This window comes from Leptodactylus fuscus, chromosome 11, assembly GCF_031893055.1.
Source record: "Leptodactylus fuscus isolate aLepFus1 chromosome 11, aLepFus1.hap2, whole genome shotgun sequence".
NCBI lineage: Eukaryota > Metazoa > Chordata > Amphibia > Anura > Leptodactylidae > Leptodactylus > Leptodactylus fuscus.
Window position 1 is genome coordinate 50,391,449 of NC_134275.1, and position 20,713 is coordinate 50,412,161.

The 20,713-nt window shown below is 40.7% G+C and overlaps 6 non-coding genes across 6 annotated transcripts; 5 read left to right on the forward strand and 1 right to left on the reverse strand.

Moving 5' to 3' along the window:
• Positions 1–8,370: 8,370 nt before the first annotated feature.
• TRNAR-ACG (transfer RNA arginine (anticodon ACG)) lies at positions 8,371–8,443 on the forward strand. The gene has a single exon. It is a non-coding gene; the product is annotated as a tRNA-Arg (tRNA).
• A 785-nt stretch (positions 8,444–9,228) lies between these two features.
• Positions 9,229–9,301, forward strand: TRNAR-ACG (transfer RNA arginine (anticodon ACG)). The gene has a single exon. It is a non-coding gene; the product is annotated as a tRNA-Arg (tRNA).
• A 365-nt stretch (positions 9,302–9,666) lies between these two features.
• On the forward strand, positions 9,667–9,739 carry TRNAR-ACG (transfer RNA arginine (anticodon ACG)). Its single transcript has one exon. It is a non-coding gene; the product is annotated as a tRNA-Arg (tRNA).
• A 5,065-nt stretch (positions 9,740–14,804) lies between these two features.
• TRNAR-ACG (transfer RNA arginine (anticodon ACG)) lies at positions 14,805–14,877 on the reverse strand. Its single transcript has one exon. It is a non-coding gene; the product is annotated as a tRNA-Arg (tRNA).
• A 4,300-nt stretch (positions 14,878–19,177) lies between these two features.
• TRNAR-ACG (transfer RNA arginine (anticodon ACG)) lies at positions 19,178–19,250 on the forward strand. The gene has a single exon. It is a non-coding gene; the product is annotated as a tRNA-Arg (tRNA).
• Positions 19,251–20,129: 879 nt separating this feature from the next.
• TRNAR-ACG (transfer RNA arginine (anticodon ACG)) lies at positions 20,130–20,202 on the forward strand. The gene has a single exon. It is a non-coding gene; the product is annotated as a tRNA-Arg (tRNA).
• The last annotated feature ends 511 nt before the right edge of the window (positions 20,203–20,713 follow it).

The window sequence follows — 20,713 nt, forward strand, 5'->3', positions numbered from 1 at the left end:
AAAAAATGCTACAAATTAAGAATATTTTCAGAAATAGAAGGGTTAACAGTTTATTGTTGTCAATGAACAAAATGAAGTGAATGATGAAAAGAGAAATGTATATGCCATCAATATTTGGTGTGACCTTTACCCTCTGGAGGAGGAGTCCAGAAAGGGATGACACGGCCCTCACTGATATAGCCCTGATCTCATCATCCTCCAGTCTGTCTGGGATGACATGAAGACACAGACGGATTGGAGCAAGTAACATCCACAGAAGATCTGTGCTTAGTTCTCCAAGATGGCAGCGGGAACAACCTCTGCCAAAATCTGTCTTCAAGTACCGAGAAGAACTGATGCGAGGCAAAGGGGAAAGGTCACAATGAAAAATTAACAAAAATAAAGTATTAACCCTTTTATTTTTTCTCAAAAAAACAGCAGAAAATCTGCAATAAAAAAAAGCTGTGTTTCTGCAATGTGTATTCTTTTACATCCCAAACACTCACAGTGAATACGGACACGTTACCCAATACAATCCACCGGTTACATGATGATATATTATTAATATTATTATTATTATTATTATTATTATTATTATTATTACAGCCATAATATCCAACAATATCACGTTTATGATCAAGAAAACTTACTGCAATGCCCGAGGTTTATGACAAGGACTGAGTCTTGGTCTGTGACTTGTGAAGTCTACAATACATCGTGTTCTGTCGGGGTCGGATCGCTCTATTTATATCGTATCCCGTGAACTTAAGAACCCACAAATGAATCTTCGATTGCATAAGGCGGGTAATTGTAAGGATTAACATGCACTTAGTGATGGGATCGCCAGAGATACAAAGGAATTTTAGGGATTTGCTTTGACCCCTGCTGAACCTAGGCTTATTTTGCAATAATTCAACTAAAAGGAATACAAAATAGATATTTTTTGCACCACCAAAAAGTTGGACATGTAAAGTTCATCGCTCCATTTAATTAATAATAGATAGAAAATATTTTGTTGAAAGAATGAAAATATTTTGCGATAAAGTAAAGGGAAAGTTTTGTGAAAATAATGTAAAAAAAAATGCAAAAAAGAGTAAAAATTAAATAAAATTTTTTTTAGGAAGTCTCTAATGAATGTTAGACAATGAGAATATGGCTGAAAAATAGACACTGCCTCTACTAATATTATTATTGCTATCAATACCCACGACTTTGTCCGCGGCCCCCTTCTCTCCATGCGCGAGACACCTGCAGTGCGGGCCGGGCAGCCCCCCCAATCCCAGGACCCCCACCGTGGGACTAGTGTCCCGGCGTGTCTAGGGTTTGCAGAGAGTGGGGCGCAGCAGCTATGGACATACATGGCGCTGGAGGGGTATACGGCGGTTTGGTGAGCTGTGCTGCACTCTCTCCCCCTGCCAGCCGCAATCCCGGAACCCCTCCATGAGGCTGCTATGTGCCTAGTGTCCCGGCGTGTATTGGGGCTGCAGACTGTGCTGCGCAGCAGGTACGGCAGGCATGGCGCTCGACGGATACCCGGCAGGTTTGGGTTTGTGAACTTGGCTCCAGTGTGCCTTTCCCTTCCCACCCCCGGGCATACGGCGAACTCACCTATCCATTCCAACGATGCTGCTGTGTCCTGCATTCCGTATATGCGCCGCCATCTTCCTCGTCCCACATGTCGGCCGGCCTGAGCCACGATAGCTCCCCGCATCGGCCGCTCCAATCAGATGCCAGCATGAAGGCTCTGCGGCCCGCTTGCGTATCTACACCTCCGCACTCTCCATCGCCTGCTCCAATCGGAGCTCAGGGCGATGACGTCCTCTCAGGTCCTTCAGCCTCCGCCGATCGTGCTTTTGGTGCTCGCGGTTGTGAAATTCGCTAACCTACGGTGATGGTAAGGTGCCTATGTTTCCTTCCGGGCGCCATTCTAGGTATGTGCAAAATCTGTCTGTAATCCGTGCGTCCGTTTTGGCGTTATTGAGGAACAAACATCCAAACTCACAAACATCCAAACACTATTAGTAAGGATTATTATTATTATTATTATTATTATTATTATTGTTATTATTATTATTATAATAACAACAACAATATTATAATAATAATAATAATAATAATAATAAAAAGTAACAATACAATAATAATAATAAGAATAAGAATAACAGCAACAACAATAATTTTATTATATATTACATATGCCGCACAACTTTATACACAAATAAACAATATTGGACATTATAATGTAACAAAATAATTAACATATGAAACAATAGGAGCGAGGGCCCTGCTCGCAAGAGCTTACAATCTAGGAGGTTTTATGACTTTCTAGTTATATCTATGTCGGGGCATTAAATATCACATAGGCGTTACATTGAAGATTGAGTATTGTCTCCACTATCGCTAAGTATTTGGAGTTATTACTGCAGTATTATTCCGCAGTACGTCTCCACACGAGGCCGGCCGAGACAGACATGACGCACCTTTTCCAAATGCTTCATTACACAGGGATAAGTGAATGTTATTTGCTAAGTTCTTATAATGCAGACAAAACGCAAATGTAACAAATGTCAGAACCAATATCAAAGACAGACGTTACAATGATCATAGATGTTGTCTTTAGTTCCCTCGGTACAACTGGATATATACAGTATATAGATGACGTGAGAGGAGAATGAAGATGTATATGTGATCTGTCTGTCTTGGAATAATATTGTCTGACTTAGTCAACTGTGGCAGAACAGGCGGCCGTCTTATGTGTATGGGGTTCTCTGGATTTGCCCAATCCTGGCAGGAGTTTATTCCTTTCTTCCCATAGATAACACATGCATGCTCAGCCGAGCCAGATTTATAATACATGAAAGCTCCTCATACATTATATACTTGGTCAGTCCATCAATATCTGATACATTTCTAACACTAGGGTCACACTAGGATTCGGGGACGTTAAGCAAAATGGGGGACTCTGTCCCCAAATACTAGTGTGAACCTATCATTAGAAGTGTATTGGATATTAATGGACTGACCGGCTGTATACTGTGTATGAGGAGCTTCCATGTATTATATTATTGCTATATGTACAGACGGATATTTCTATTATCAGTAACAAAAGGTAACAATTAAGGTGAAGCCTCAGGATGACATGGGGGAATAAGATTCTGAATACACAAGGTGCGGTGCGGTCTGGAGGGGATGACGCTTGTGGATTACCAATAAACCCAATCTGACATGATAGATTCTGCAATGACAACAACAGAAACTGATACAATACAGAAATATTCGAGGTAGAGTCAACGTCACAAAATATTTGTAGACAGTTTCAAAATCTTGAGGTTTTGTTGAGTTGTTTCTGAGACTAACGCTTGTGAAATCTTATGGATGATAAAGATCCATAGAAAAATGTAGAAAAAGCGAAAATGTCACTACCGCTATAAAACCGTAAAAACCGTAAAAAAAGGTGATTTATTGTTGTCCCATAGACTGTGAATGGAAGACGTGTTATAAAGATGATCTCTGGTGAGCTCCGCTCTGGACCCCCTCCAGTTTGTGCAACGTTGGGCTTCAGCCTTAAGGTGCTGGGCAGCCTGTCTGTCTGATATTTAAACAATAGTATGGTATGGTGTGCGCCTCATATTATCATGTGACATTGCCTTGTATAAGTTTTATTTGTGTGCATCCCCTCCCCCATGGATTGTAGGTGTGAGAATTGATGTTCCATTAGCAGGTTGCACCTGTGTGGTTCCTACTAGATCATGTATTGGGGCCTGCTAGTCTCCCGCACAGCTATATATCGTCCGGTATGGGGTAAGCATGGCCTCCTTTTGAAATATATTCATAATATTAACCAATACCTCAGGGTTACCTAAATCTTTTTTTGCAGGGCGCATCCAGGCGCTGTATTTTTGCAGGGTGCTGCTACTGTTGAGGTGCTGACCTAATAGTATGGGATGTGACTAAGCTGGGCTGTTCTCTGGCGCTGGGCCTCATATTATCATGTGACAAGTGCCGCACCTCCCATGAGGCGACCTGAAGCGAGCGCTTCAGGCGGCACTATGCCAGGGCCTCAACGAGGGCGGCATTTTTGCTAACCTAAGCCAGTCCAGGACAAGCTGTCCTGGACTGGCTTATCACCGAGCGGTGGTTTGGGGAGGCCACTGGAGCAGCGCTGCTCCAGCAGCCTCCCCTCACGCTCAGGCAGAGAGCAGGCAGTCTCCGGGCCTACTCTCTGCCGGCGAACGGGGCTAAGCCCCGCCCCCTTCACTCGGCCACGCCCCCGATCCGACGACCACGCCCCCAATCCGCCCCCCTCCTCCCGGCGGGGGTGGGGGGCGGCTTTCTGCAGTTAGCCTCGGGCGGCGAAAGAAGCAGGCTCACCCCTGGACATAGCCTATGCATAAGTCTCATTTTTGTGCATTTAAAGTGCCGGCGCCCCCTCCTCGTGGATTGTAGGGGGTGAGCGCAGGTTTCATTAGCATTTTCATACCTCCCAACCGTCCCGATTTCCGCGGGACAGTCACGATTTGGGTGACATGTCCCGCGGTCCCGGTTGGAGGGAGGTATGTCCCGATTTCAACTCAGATCTGCGTCCAGAGGACGCAGATCTGAGTTGAACACATATGCGGCTGAAGCAAGGAGCTGACACAGGTCAGCTCCTCGCTTCGCCGCTGCCCGCCTCTCTCCCTGACACATGCGGCTGAAGCTGCTCGCGTGCTCACTTCGCCGCTGCGTCTCTCTCTCGCTGACACATGCGGCTGAAGCGAGGAGCTGACCTGTGTCAGCTCCTCGCTTCGCCGCTGCCGCCGGCTCCTGGCTTGTAGACGCGATGTACAAGCCAGGAGCCGGCAGCAGCAGCGAAGCGAGATGCTGACACAGGTCAGCTCCTCGCTTCAGCCGCATGTGTCAGCGAGAGAGAGATGCAGCGGCGAAGCGAGCACGCGAGCAGCTTCAGCCGCATGTGTCAGGGAGAGAGGCGGGCAGAGACCGGCGAGGGAGCGGAGGAGAAGGTAAGTTTAATGTGGAGGTGGAACGTGAATCTGGGGGCAGATGAAGGAGAGGACGGCATGACAGTGGGGGCAGAGATAGAGAGGACGGCATGACACTGGGGGCAGAGATGTGGGGACATGAATCTGGGGGTAGAGATGGAGAGGACATGAATCTGGGGGCAGAGATGGAGGGACATGAATCTGGGGGCAGAGATGGAGTGGACATGAATCTGGGGGCAGAGATGGAGGGACAGGAATCTGGGGGCAGAGATGGAGGGACATGAATCTGGGGCAGAGATGGAGTGGACATGAATCTGGGGGCAGAGATGTGGGGACATGAATCTGCGGGCAGAGATGGAGGGACATGAATCTGGGGCAGAGATGGAGTGGACATGAAACTGGGGGCAGAGATGTGGGGACATGAATCTAGGGGCAGAGATGGGGGGACATGAATCTTGGGGCAGAGATGGAGGGACATGAATCTGGGGGCAGAGATGGGGGACATGAATCTGGGGGCAGAGATGTGGGGACATGAATCTGGGGGCAGAGATGTGGGGACATGAATCTGGGGACAAAGATGGAGAGGACATGAATCTGGGGGCAGAGATGGAGGAACATGAATCTGGGGGCAGATGAAGGGTGTATATGAAACTGGGGGAGAGATAGAGGGGGGACATATAATTTACGGGTGACTGTAGGAGGATTATACTGTGTACGTGCACATGAAAAATTAACGAGTGGGCGGAGTCAATACAAAAGTGGGCGGGGCTCAATTTGCCGCGGCGCGCCGCACATTTTGTCCCTCTTTCAGTTCTTCAAAAGTTGGGAGGTATGGCATTTTGTACCTGTGTTTTTCTATCTCATCTTGCAATGTGGGCTCCTAGTCTCCCGCACAGCCATGTATCATCCGGTGTGGGGTAAGCGTGGCCTTTATCTGTGATATTTTTTGTATATTATGTCCCTTTCAGTTCTGCTCTCCCAGTTTTAGCAGTGATGGAGGCTCCTGCCATCAGACTCCCAACATTTATTACTCAAGAATCCTTGGACTAATTTCTTGGCTCTGACCATATTATATATGTATATATTCTCTGCAGTCAGATCCCAGAGCTCGGGCCTATAAATCAGGCGAAGCTTATAAATAACCCTGATTCACTTCTGCTTCTATTTTTAAATGCAATGTACTGGAAGAAGTTACTGTGGTAATGTCTATTGTGGCCAGCAGGGGTCAGTGCTCATCTTTTCTTTTTTTTTTTTATTATTACGTTTTGAAGGTTTTGTACAATAGATCAAATCTACAAATAGGGCAATTTCTCCAAAAAATCTGAGTTCCCACTTCACAAAGCTGAAGATGAAACAGTTTTCTTACGTTTTATTGTTATTATATTTGTGAAATATTTAAAGAGATTCTACTAGGGATGAGCGAACTGTGAAATAATCGAGATTTTATATTCGTTTCGAGTAAAGCCTCAATATTTGACTAGTCAATCGAATATCAAATCCCATTATAGTCTATGGGGTCCGTGCGCTTTAACTGCACAGCGCTTGCAGTTGCGCTGATAAAAAGTAAGCTCCCTCGTAACAGCAAGCTGCCAGCTCTCTCGACTAGCAAAGACGAGCCTGGTGCAAATCAACGCTGGTTCTGCAGCAGACTCGTCCTTGCTAGTCAGGAGAGCTGGTAGCTTGCTGTTACGAGGGAGCTTACTTTTTTGTCATAGGAATGCATTGACCAGTGTTGATTGGGCAGTGTACAGCATTTGGCCAATCAACGCTGGTTCTGCCGGAGACTCGTCTGTGAGGAGGCGGAGTCTAAGATCGGACCACAATGGAGACTGCTGTGGTCCGATCTTAGACTCCGCCTCCTCACAGACGAGCCTCCAGCAGAACCAGCGTTGATTGGCTGAATGCTGTACACTGGCCAATCAACACTGGTCAATGCATTCCTATGAGAAAAAGTAAGCTTCCTCGTAACAGCAAGCTGCCAGCTCTCCCGACTAGCAAGGACGAGCCTGCTGCAGAACCAGCACTGATTTGCCGAATGCTATACACTGTATAGCATTCGGCCAATCAACGCTGGTTCTGAATCGAATACTTACTGCAAATAGCTAGTAGTATTCGATCAAGTACGAATGTTTCGAATACCATAGTATTCAATCGAATACCTACTCGATCGAATACTACTCGCTCATCTCTAGATTCTTCCACTAAATATGTATTTTTTTGTGGATAAGACGTCGGAATAGCCTTTAGGAAGGCTATTCGTCTCTTACCTTTAGATGTGGTCTCTGCACCGCTGTTCCTTAGAAATAGCGGTTTTTACCAGTATGCAAATGAATTATCTCACAGCAAGGGGGTGGGACCCAGCGCTCAAACAGCAATGGGGGCATCCCCACTGCTCAGAGAACTCTCTCCAGCAATGCCTCCATCTTTAGCTGCATCCTCCCTGCGCATTCCGGACCAGCGGCCATTTCTTCGCGGCCGCAATTGCTAACACACACAGTACGCTCCTCTAAGTCTACGCCGGACAAAATATGGCCACCGGCCGGCATGCGAAGTTGGCTCTACTAGTGTCTCGCTGGCAGAGCCAACTGTGCAGGCTTCGGAGCTCACGTAGAAGGAAGACGACAAGAGAAGGGGAGGATGCAGCTGAAGATGGAGGCGTCGCTGGAGAGAGTTCTCGTGCAGCAGTGGGGACGCCCCCATCGCTGTTTGATGGCTGGGGCCCGCCCCCATTGCTGGGAGAGAAGCATACCGGTAAAAACTGGGATTTCTAAGGAACGACGCCACGGAGACCACGTCTAAAGGTAAGAGACGAATAGCCTTTCTAAAGGCTATTCTGATGTCTAAAGCAGAAAAAACAGCGATTTGTGGTAGAATCCCTTTAATCCTAATAATACATTTAATGAAGCAAAATCACTAACGATAATAATCTAATAATAAAACTCTCTTCGTACTTGTTGCTGCTAACAGGAAAACAAAGCCAAAATTTTTGGAGTGTTCCAATAAAACAATGACTCGTAAACTTTTCTGAGAGTTGCCTTAAAGGTCCGGTGGCGCAATGGATAATGCGTCTGACTACAGATCAGATGATTGTAGGTTCAACTCCTGCCTGGCTTGCAAGTTTTTGGGTTTCTTAGCTTTTTTTTTCCTTTGCTTTCTAAAATAGATATTTTGACTTTTACTTTTTTGCTTTTTGGAAAGATTTACAGACATTACATGAATTATAAGAAGAACAGTATAAATAAATCCCAAGCGTTCATTTCTTCAATCGGCCTAATTTCAAGTATCATACTTTACCAAATGCTTAGTTCTTAAGATGTCCAGATCAATCATCTTAAGAGAGAATCAAAATTTAAGACATACGAAGATAAATTATTTGGGATTCTGGTAGACCTCCTGAGACCCTCAGATAAGGGGGCCAGTGGCGCAATGGATAACGTGTCTGACTACGGATCAGAAGATTGTAGGTTCAACTCCTGCCTGGCTCACAAAGTTTTTCAAGTTTTGTAAGATTTTATTTTATTACTTAACTGTAACTAGAAAAGAAAATTCTGAAGATTTTTTTTATTTCTCGACAAAACCTAACATTTAGGATTTACAAATAGAGCAACTTTAAATCAAAGATAAGGAGAAGAGTAGAAGATAAGATAAGATCATTCTTAATAAAGTCTCACCATGGGGAAATTCAGTATGTTACAGCAGATAATACAATACAAGGATGCAACATACAAAAAGTTGAGATAAAAAGATAAAGGAGAGAAGATAGTAGGAGGATGTCACAACTTCAGGACCATTTAGTTCTCTGTGCAGAGTGATCTTCGCTTGGTCTGATGTAGATTATACAGCCTGATCATGGTTGGGAGGAAGGATCTCTGATAGCTCCTTCTCACACTTGGGTTGAAGCAGTCAGTCACTTACAGTGCTATCAAGGTCTCATACATGGGATGGGAGTTGTTCTCCAGCATGGAGCTCTCCATGGACAGTGTCCTTCTGTCACCCACTACCTGTACTGGGTCCAGTGGGCTCCCCAGGACAGAGCTGGCCCTCCTGATCAGCCTGTCAAGTCTAGTCCTGTCTCTGGCTGGTATGCTACTCCCTCAACAAACCACTCCGAGCAAGATGGCTGATGCTACCACAGAGTTGAAGAAGGCCCTAAGAAGTGGCCCCTGGACTCCAAAGGCCCTCAGGCCTATAGAAGATCAAAATTTAAGAGTTCAATACTAAAGTAAATTATTTGGAATTCAGGTAGACCTCCCGAGACCCTCAGATAAGGGGGCCAGTGGCGCAATGGATAACGCGTCTGACTACGGATCAGAAGATTGTAGGTTCGACTCCTGCCTGGCTCGCAATGTTTTTTTTTTTATTACTTAACTCTTATAAATTATAAACTATAAAAGAAAATTCTGGAGATTTATCTTATTTCTCAACAAAACCTAACATTTGTTATTTATTACTTGTCATTTCTTGTTTTTGAGCAGGATTTACAAATAAGTCAACTTTACATTGATGAAGAGAGGGAGAAGAGTATAAGACACACCCGAAACATCTGGTAAGTTCAATAGACCTTATATTAATATTACGACTCCTGTTTTTCCAAATATTTAGTTTTTATGATGTTGAGATTGATAATCATAGGAATCTAGAAAGTCAAAATTTAAGAAATTTTAATTATTTTGGATTCTGGTAGACCTTCTGAGACTCTAAAATAAGGGGGCCAGTGGTGCAATGGATAACGCGTCTGACTACGGATCAGAAGATTGTAGGTTCGACTCCTGCCTGGCTCGCAATGTATTTAGATTAATATAATAATCCTACAAATTGTTATTTAATTATCTAAAATTTAAGGGAAATTTGCTAGATTTTATGTAGAGAACTTTGATTATACTCTTGTAATTTTTAACTACATTTATAATCAGATTAAAATTTGACACCATTTTCCTTGCTGTATATAAAGAGTGGGAAACAGAATTGTTATTATGTTATAGGATGAGACCACCATATAGGTGTGTGGAGACTTGTTAAGCCTTTAGCGCTCCACTTTGCAAGGAACTATGGGAAGAATATGCAAATCTGCCTTCCATGATGTAATTAGGAAGACAGTTGCTGCCTCATTGTTGCAAACCAATAGAGGGCGCTCACTGGAATGTGCAAGCCCGTCTTAAGACAGGATTCCAGTGAAACAACCCAATAATGGCTGCTCCCTTTAGCCTCATGCCCGACCTTCCAAGAGGCCTTTGTTTAGCAATGACGCTGGGATTAATACCAGGTATAGTCTCTCAATCGAGGACAGCTGTTTCGATCTGGTTGGATCTCATCAGCCCGATGTAGAGAGGACTATAACCTGGTATAGGTGAGAGGCTTAGACAGGGTTTGGGGGATATTGTCACTCCTTATCTCCAGATCGAAACAGCTGTCCTCGATTGAGAGACTATACCTGGTATTAATCCCAGCGTCATTGCTAAACAAAGGCCTCTTGGAAGGTCGGGCATGAGGCTAAAGGGAGCAGCCATTATTGGGTTGTTTCACTGGAATCCTGTCTTAAGACGGGCTTGCACATTCCAGTGAGCGCCCTCTATTGGTTTGCAACAATGAGGCAGCAACTGTCTTCCTAATTACATCATGGAAGGCAGATTTGCATATTCTTCCCATATGTTATAGGATACATAGATGGATATATAGGAGATAGATAGATAGATAGATAGATAGATAGATAGGAGATAGATAGATAGATAGATAGATAGATAGATAGATAGACAGATAGGAGATATATAGATAGATAGATAGATAGATAGATAGATGATAGACAGATAGATAGATAGATGATAGATAGATAGATAGATAGATAGATAGATAGATAGACAGATAGGAGAGAGATAGATAGATAGATAGATAGATAGATAGGAGATAGATAGATAGATAGATAGATAGATAGATAGATAGATAGATAGATAGGAGAGAGAGATAGATAGATAGATAGATAGATAGATAGATAGATAGATAGATAGATAGATAGATAGATAGATAGATAGATAGATAGATAGATAGGAGAGAGATCGATAGATAGGAGATAGATAGATAGATAGGAGATATATAGATAGATAGATAGATAGATAGATAGATGACAGATAGATAGATGATAGATAGATAGATAGATAGATAGATAGATAGGAGAGAGAGATAGATAGATAGATAGATAGATAGATAGATAGATAGATAGATAGGAGATAGATAGATAGGAGATATATCGATAGATAGATAGATAGATAGATAGATAGATAGATAGGAGATAGATAGATAGATAGATAGGAGAGAGATAGATAGATAGATAGATAGATAGATAGATAGGAGATAGATAGATAGATAGATAGATAGATAGATAGATAGATAGATAGATGATATATAGATAGATAGATAGATAGATAGATAGATGATAGACAGATAGATAGATAGATAGATAGATAGATAGATAGATAGATGATAGATAGATAGATAGATAGATAGATAGGAGAGAGAGATAGATAGATAGATAGATAGATAGATAGATAGATAGATAGATAGATAGATAGATAGATAGATAGATAGATAGGAGATAGATAGATAGATAGATAGATAGATAGGAGATATATCGATAGATAGATAGATAGATAGATAGATAGATAGGAGATAGATAGATAGATAGATAGATAGATATAATGTATTTTTCTGTATTTTTAATGTATAATACAGATAATAGTTACCATGCAGGAAAAATGACATCCCCTTGTATCGTCACTTCTTGGGTAGTGTGAATTAGGAAAAAATTCTCAATCTGGATTTGTTGTACTTTATCATTACATTAAAATATTCACTTTAGCCAAAGATCTTATTGAAAAAAAAAAAAAAGGGAAACAAAAGTTCCGAGCCAGGCAGGAGTCGAACCTACAATCTTCTGATCCGAATTGAATGAATTGTTATTATGTTATAGGATACATAGATGGATATATAGGAGATAGATAAATAGATAAATAGATAGATAGATAGATAGATAGATAGATAGATAGATAGATACATAGGAGATAGATAGATAGATAGATAGATAGATAGATAGATAGATAGATAGGAGAGAGATAGATAGATAGATAGATAGATAGATAGATAGATAGATAGTAGATAGATAGATAGATAGATAGATAGATAGATAGGAGATAGATAGATAGATAGATAGATAGTAGATAGATAGATAGATAGATAGATAGATAGATAGATAGATAGGAGAGAGAGAGAGAGAGATAGATAGATAGATAGATAGATAGATAGATAGATAGATAGATAGATAGGAGATAGATAGATAGATAGATAGATAGATAGATAGATAGATAGATAGGAGATAGATAGATAGGAGATAGATAGATAGATAGATAGATAGATAGATAGATAGGAGATAGATAGATAGATAGATAGATGATAGACAGATAGATAGATGATAGATAGATAGATAGATAGATAGATAGATAGATAGATAGATAGATAGATAGGAGATAGATAGATAGATAGATAGATAGATACATAGGAGATAGATAGATAGATAGATAGATAGATAGATAGATAGATAGGAGATAGATAGATAGATAGATAGATGATAGACAGATAGATAGATGATAGATAGATAGATAGATAGATAGATAGATAGATAGATAGATAGATAGGAGAGAGAGATAGATAGATAGATAGATAGATAGATAGATAGATAGATAGATAGGAGATAGATAGATAGGAGATATATCGATAGATAGATAGATAGATAGATAGATAGATAGTAGATAGATAGATAGATAGATAGATAGATAGATAGTAGATAGATAGGAGAGAGATAGATAGATAGATAGATAGATAGGAGATAGATAGATAGATAGATAGATAGATAGATAGATAGGAGATAGATAGATAGATAGATAGATAGATGATAGATAGATAGATAGGAGATAGATAGATAGATAGATAGATAGATAGATAGATAGTAGATAGATAGATAGATAGATAGATAGATAGATAGATAGTAGATAGATAGATAGGAGAGAGATAGATAGATAGATAGATAGATAGATAGATAGATAGATAGATAGATAGATAGATAGGAGAGAGAGAGAGAGAGAGAGATAGATAGATAGATAGATAGATAGATAGATAGATAGATAGGAGATAGATAGATAGATAGATAGGAGATAGATAGATAGGAGATAGATAGATAGATAGATAGATAGATAGATAGATAGATAGATAGATAGGAGATAGATAGATAGATAGATAGATAGATAGATAGATGATAGACAGATAGATAGATGATAGATAGATAGATAGATAGATAGATAGATAGGAGATAGATAGATAGATAGATAGATGATAGATAGATACATAGGAGATAGATAGATAGATAGATAGATAGATAGATAGATAGATAGATAGATAGGAGATAGATAGATAGATAGATAGATAGATGATAGACAGATAGATAGATGATAGATAGATAGATAGATAGATAGATAGATAGATAGATAGATAGGAGAGAGAGATAGATAGATAGATAGATAGATAGATAGATAGATAGATAGATAGATAGATAGATAGGAGATAGATAGATAGGAGATATATCGATAGATAGATAGATAGATAGATAGATAGATAGTAGATAGATAGATAGATAGATAGTAGATAGATAGGAGAGAGATAGATAGATAGATAGATAGATAGATAGATAGATGATAGATAGATAGATAGATAGATAGATAGATAGGAGATAGATAGATAGATAGATAGATAGATAGGAGATAGATAGATAGATAGGAGATAGATAGATAGATAGATAGATAGATAGATAGATAGATAGATAGTAGATAGATAGATAGATAGATAGATAGTAGATAGATAGATAGGAGAGAGATAGATAGATAGATAGATAGATAGATAGATAGATAGATAGGAGATAGATAGATAGATAGATAGATAGATAGATAGATAGGAGATAGATAGATAGATAGATAGATAGATAGATAGATAGATAGATAGATAGATAGGAGATAGATAGATAGATAGATAGATAGATAGGAGATAGATAGATGGATAGATAGATAGATAGAATGTATTTTTCTGTATTATTAATGTATAATACAGATAATAGTTACCATGCAGGAAAAATGACATCCCCTTGTATCGTCACTTCTTGGGTAGTGTGAATTAGGAAAAAATTTTCAATCTGGATTTGTTGTAAAAGTTCCGAGCCAGGCAGGAGTCGAACCTACAATCTTCTGATCCGAATTGAATGAATTGTTATTATGTTATAGGATACATAGATGGATATATAGGAGCTAGATAGATAGATAGATAGATAGATAGATAGATAGATAGATAGATAGATAGATAGGAGATAGATAGATAGATAGATAGATAGATAGGAGACAGATAGATAGATAGATAGATAGATAGATAGATAGAAGGTAGATAGATAGATAGATAGATAGGAGATAGATAGATAGATAGATAGATAGATAGGAGATAGATAGATAGATAGATAGATAGATAGATAGGAGATAGATAGATAGATAGATAGATAGATAGATAGGAGATAGATAGATAGATAGATAGATAGATAGATAGATAGATAGATAGATATAATGTATTTTTCTGTATTTTTAATGTATAATACAGATAATAGTTACCATGCAGGAAAAATGACATCCCCTTGTATCGCCACTCCTTGGGTAGTGTGAATTAGGAAAAAATTCTCAATCTGGATTTGTTGTACTTTATCATTACATTAAAATATTCACTTTAGCCAAAGATCTTATAAAAAAAAAAAAGGGAAACAAAAAGTTCTGAGCCAGGCAGGAGTCGAACCTACAATCTTCTGATCCGTAGTCAGACGCGTTATCCATTGCGCTACTGGCCCTTTAAGAGAGGGGGTTCCAAAGTCTACTAAAGTGTGAGGGGAGTCTGGGTTTCCCTTTTTACATATTGATACTTATTTTTTTGTTTACCCCTAAATGAATCTCACTTATAAATAAGTATAAAACCGATTTTAGGCGAAATCTCCCACAATGGCTACAAAGACTCTGTTCTCCTGAATTTTTTTCTCTAGACCTCAGCATTCCAGACAAATTAGCTCTGTTTCACAGTTTCAGCACCTTATATGCTAATTAGGCTATTATTTGTCAAATGGGCGGTCCCTGTCAGTCTGCTCCAGCCTAGGACGGCCCACTTGACAATAGAAAGCCTGATTAAGATATTGGGTATTAAAACTAACAGCAACGGTTGCTCAGAAGAAAAAATTCCAGCCACCTTGGGCCCGCCTGCTCCTGTAAAAGCGATGAGGGCAGCGCAAAATGACAAAAAGCTGCAAATTTTTGCACAAAAAGGGGCACGAGCATAAACATGTGATTGACGCCACAAACATTCGCACTGCGTGTAATAAGCTCCTCCCATCGCCTTCGCTTTTACACTTTTAGCTCAGCACAGGTTACAACACCTTGCCTAAAAATGGATCTCTGCGGCGAGATAAGCTGCTTTTAGCAGGTAGAGATAGAGCTCGCGGACACTTGTTACACGGCTCGCAGCCATTCGTTACATTCTCGCTCCTGTTTGTTTTTCCACTCACAGATTCTGTTTTGTGTGTTTAACATCTGGGCTGCTTAGTTTGCGGTAACTTGTCACACAAGACACCGGAACATGACAGATGTCCCGGCAGTGTGGTGGGATAAGTTACACATGGTCCTGGCTGCAACACTGATGACCATGACACCATAGAGTCACACAGGCTCTGCGGCCTACTAATGAATGTCTTGTATCCACCACTAGGGGGAGCTAAAGGAAGACACTCCCTTTTAAGTTTTGAACCAGCATTGGGAGGTTGCAGCCATATAAACAGACTAGAATGGAAGGGTTAGATCTAGGTTCTCCATGTTACGGCGCGGATCCTGGAGGTGGCGTTGCCTTTATTTTTGGCATTTTAGCTCCGCCTTCCTGCCCTTGACAGTTAACACTTCCTCCAATGCAGCATGGTCTAAGTAGTAACCCCATGTGCCTTGCCTTAATGCAACCCTAACCCACGTAGGTGGTGGTGCCTTAAAGTAACAGTCAAAAGAGGGGGGGTAAACAGCGAGACCTACTAGATGCACGCCAGACCATGGGGATACTACTTATAACCATACTCCATTCTAGCATCTACCATTACATTATATCATGGGGGGGGTTTTCCCTCTATGGTGTGTATTATTATCCCGAGTACATCTAATTCTTATTCTTTCTATCCCTGACTCATGGCTTGGCGTCAGTAACTTGTCGCACTACTTTACATGTACTTGGATGATGACAGCACAAACTGTGTTAGTTCCAGGTTACACAAACAAAGGCGTCTGACGCAGGAAGGTGGGAGTTCCTTCTTGGCTGGCCCTCAGCTTCTCACAAGTCTCAGCTATGCACATAGACTAGAAAATCCTAAAGTATCCTGGTAAGATTGTTCCCAGTCGGTACAATACAAGGACCATATAACAGGGTATTAGTAGTAAGAAGACATTAAGGGAGTCCTGCGCCGGAGCCGACTGTTCTGTAGTGGGCAGAACCTACAGATACCCTTGAGTCCAAGGTAAACATTCGCCCTGTGGACATCGTACACACTTGTACCATATCAGTCACATTCTACTAGATTGTAGAAAACTAAGAGCCATGGCGCGTCAGGTGACTATAAAGCAAGAATGTAAAGGTGACCATATCACCTATCACATGTCTGAGAAGCCCAATGACGTCTTCAGATCGGTGTTGTCACCCAGAGCATTTTGGTGTTTAGTTTATCCAGATCCATTCATCTATTCCAAAGATATAAGCCTTTTTAATGTTGAAGTGAATTAGAGTCTAGTAGCCAAGTGGGTGGTAACATGGTGGTGTCTCTGTGGGCTGTATATCATGTAGTGTTACCACCCCAGGTAAGTCTAACATGTTCTGCCCCCCAAATTGTCGATAGGAAAGCAGATGAACTCTGTAAGTTTATATATTTGCAGTTTCCATTTCTCTGTTTTAGGGCAGTGATGGCGAACCTTTTAGAGACCGAGTGCCCAAACTGCAACCCAAAAGCCACTAATTTATCACAAAGTGCCAACACAGCGATGTAACCTTAATAATGTGCGAATCCACAATTGCACAAAATTACAGACCTGCAAAATATGGTCATATGAATGGGGCTTTATAGAGCTTTCTGCTCCACTGTGACCCTCACACAATCTAATCTACTTCACAGTGACCCCACACAGTACAATCTGTTCCACAGTGACCCCACACAGTACAATCTGCTCCACCGTGACCCCACACAGTACAATCTGCTCCACAGTGACCCCACACAGTACAATCTGCTCCACAGTGACCCTCACACAGTACAATCTGCTCCACAGTGACCCTAACACAGTACAATCTGCTACACAGTGTCCCCCACACAGTACAATCTGCTCCACAGTGACCCTCACACAGTACAATCTGCTCCACAGTGACCCTCACACAGTACAATCTGCTACACAGTGACCCCCTACACAGTACAATTTGCTCCATGGTGGCCCCCACATAGTATAATCTGTTCCACTAATGGGTGCCCAAAGAGAGGGCTCAGAGTGCCACCTCTGGCACCCGTGCCATAGTTTTGCCATCACGGTTCTAGGGGAATAGTTAGACCAGACGGGGAATAGGATACTGACCATCCCAACCAGGAACCCCCAATCAAAGTCAACAGAGGTAGTTTTTAGAGACCATGATGGCTCTTAGCTTGAACCTTCATATCAATTGTTGTTTCCTTGGATGATCCCCTTCTCCGTCTTCTGGAGTCCATTATTCCTACTTATAATAAGTAATAAAGGATGACTTCTGAGTGATAAGTATTTACGGTTGTCTTCTTCTGTGATGTAAATGAGTCTCATTTTCCACTGACTTCACATTTAATTGGTTGGGGCAATAATGTCAAGGAAAGCTCCAGGGATTAACATAACAAAGCATCCACTCCTTAAAATAGCCCATTACAGGATGTCTGAGCTGAAGGTAATCTCTAGGTCTTGGTCTTCTTTCAAGCGAGATTTCCCACCCACAGGGTCTTGGTCTCTGCACCCCATGGAGATATTCACTGAAATAAATGTCAACTCATCAGCTCTTCAGCAGGAGGGATGTTCTTCATTCTCATGTCAAGCACATCTGTAATTATTGCAGGACTGATATCAGTTTACACGGCACCGGCAGCCTCAGGTTGTTATAGTTTAGAATATATATAAGTGTGATTTATAGAGAAATATCACCAATAGGTCTCATGGTCAGATACAGCACATAGAAGGAGCAGTGGCCACAACCAATGTTGTCAAGATGTGAGAGTGATTTTCCCACTCGGCTATGTATTATATTGGGTAAAGGTTAAACTTTTTTTTTGCAACTATAAGTAATTAAAAAATTTACAGAGTTTTTTTCTCTAACTATCTTAGTGGTGACATCTGTAGTCTTAATCAATTGCCAATGGATATGACCATGAATAGAAGAAATTTCTAAGATTTGGCACTTGTCAGAAGCCAAGTTATGATGTTCTTATTGTGGTCAGGTTATCTTCTCATACATGTAGTGTCCTCTCCTGATAACCAGCCATGATGTCCTTATTGTGGTCGGGTTATCTTCTCATACATGTAGTGTCCTCCTGATAACCAGCCATGATGTCCTTATTGTGGTCGGGTTATCTTCTCATACATGTAGTGTCCTCCTGATAACCAGTCATGATGTCCTTATTGTGGTCAGGTTATCTTCTCGGTGCTATAGATAATGCGTCTGCCTATGGATCAGAAGATTGTAGGTTCGACTCCTGCCTGGTTTGCAATGTTTTGTAAGGTTTTTTTTTATTACTTAACTGTTATAAATTATAAACTATAAAAGAAAATTCTGGAGATTTATCTTATTTCTCGACAAAACCTAACATTTGTTATTTATTACTTGTAATTTCTTGTTTTTGAGCAGGATTTACAAATAAGTCAACTTTACATCGATGATCGGGAGAAGAGTATAAGACACACCCGAAACATCTGGTAAGTTCAATTGACCTTATATTAAGACTCCTGTTTTTCCAAATATTTAGTTTTTATGATGTTGAGATTGATAATCATAGGAATCTAGAAAGTCAAAATTTAAGAAATTTAAATTATTTTGGATTTTGGTAGACCTCCTGAGACACTCAGATAAGGGGGCCAGTGGCGCAATGGATAACGCGTCTGACTACGCATCAGAAGATTGTAGGTTCGACTCCTGCCTGGCTCGCAACATTTTTAGTTTAATATAATAATCCTACAAATTGTTGTTTAATGATCTAAAATTTAAGGGAAATTTGCTAGATTTTATGTAGAGAACTTTGCCAGCCATGATGTCCTTATTGTGGTCAGGTTATCTTCTCATACATGTAGTGTCCTCCTGATAACCAGCCATGATGTCCTTATTGTGGTCAGGTTATCTTCTCATACATGTAGTGTCCTCCTGATAACCAGCCATGATATCCTTATTGTGGTCGGGTTATCTTCTCATACTTGTAGTCCCCTCCTGATAACCAGCCATGATGTCCTTATTGTGGTCGGGTTATCTTCTCATACATGTAGTCCCCTCCTGATAACCAGCCATGATGTCCTTATTGTGGTCGGGTTATCTTCTCATACATGTAGTCCCCTCCTGATAACCAGCCATGATGTCCTTATTGTGGTCAGGTTACCTTCTCGGTGCTATAGATAATGTGTCTGCCTATGGATCAGAAGATTGTAGGTTCGACTCCTGCCTGGTTTGCAATGTTTTGTAAGGTTTTTTTTTTTATTACTTAACTGTTATAAATTATAAACTATAAAAGAAAATTCTGGAGATTTATCTTATTTCTCGACAAAACCTAACATTTGTTATTTATTACTTGTAATTTCTTGTTTTTGAGCAGGATTTACAAATAAGTCAACTTTACATCGATGATCGGGAGAAGAGTATAAGACACACCCGAAACATCTGGTAAGTTCAATTGACCTTATATTAAGACTCCTGTTTTTCCAAATATTTAGTTTTTATGATGTTGAGATTGATAATCATAGGAATCTAGAAAGTAAAAATTTAAGAAATTTAAATTATTTTGGATTTTGGTAGACCTCCTGAGACCCTCAGATAAGGGGGCCAGTGGCGCAATGGATAACGCGTCTGACTACGGATCAGAAGATTGTAGGTTCGACTCCTGCCTGGCTCACAACATTTTTAGTTTAATATAATAATCCTACAAATTGTTGTTTAATGATCTAAAATTTAAGGGAAATTTTCTAGATTTTATGTAGAGAACTTTGCCAGCCATGATGTCCTTATTGTGGTCAGGTTATCTTCTCATACATGTAGTGTCCTCCTGATAACCAGCCATGAAGTCCTTATTGTGGTTTCATACATGTAGTGTCCCATCTATATTTCTGCCCCATTTCTCCAACTGTCCTATACAGTGGTACATGACAGGTGTGGGCTGTGTTACAGATTTTTCACTGGGGCCTTGAAGATTTAACCTACATATTAGGTTTTTGGGCCATTAGATAGTCCTTGCAATCTGTAGTCACTGGACAAGTGGAGATGAATGTCACCAGACATATTAGGCAGCAGACTATCGGTCTGTAGGTTACTGGATCAGTTCAAGCTAATGTCTATGGCCAACTCCAAACTCCAATCTGTCAATGTCAGGGCATCCTACTTAAAGGAGCACTCTGGGCAAAGCTGAT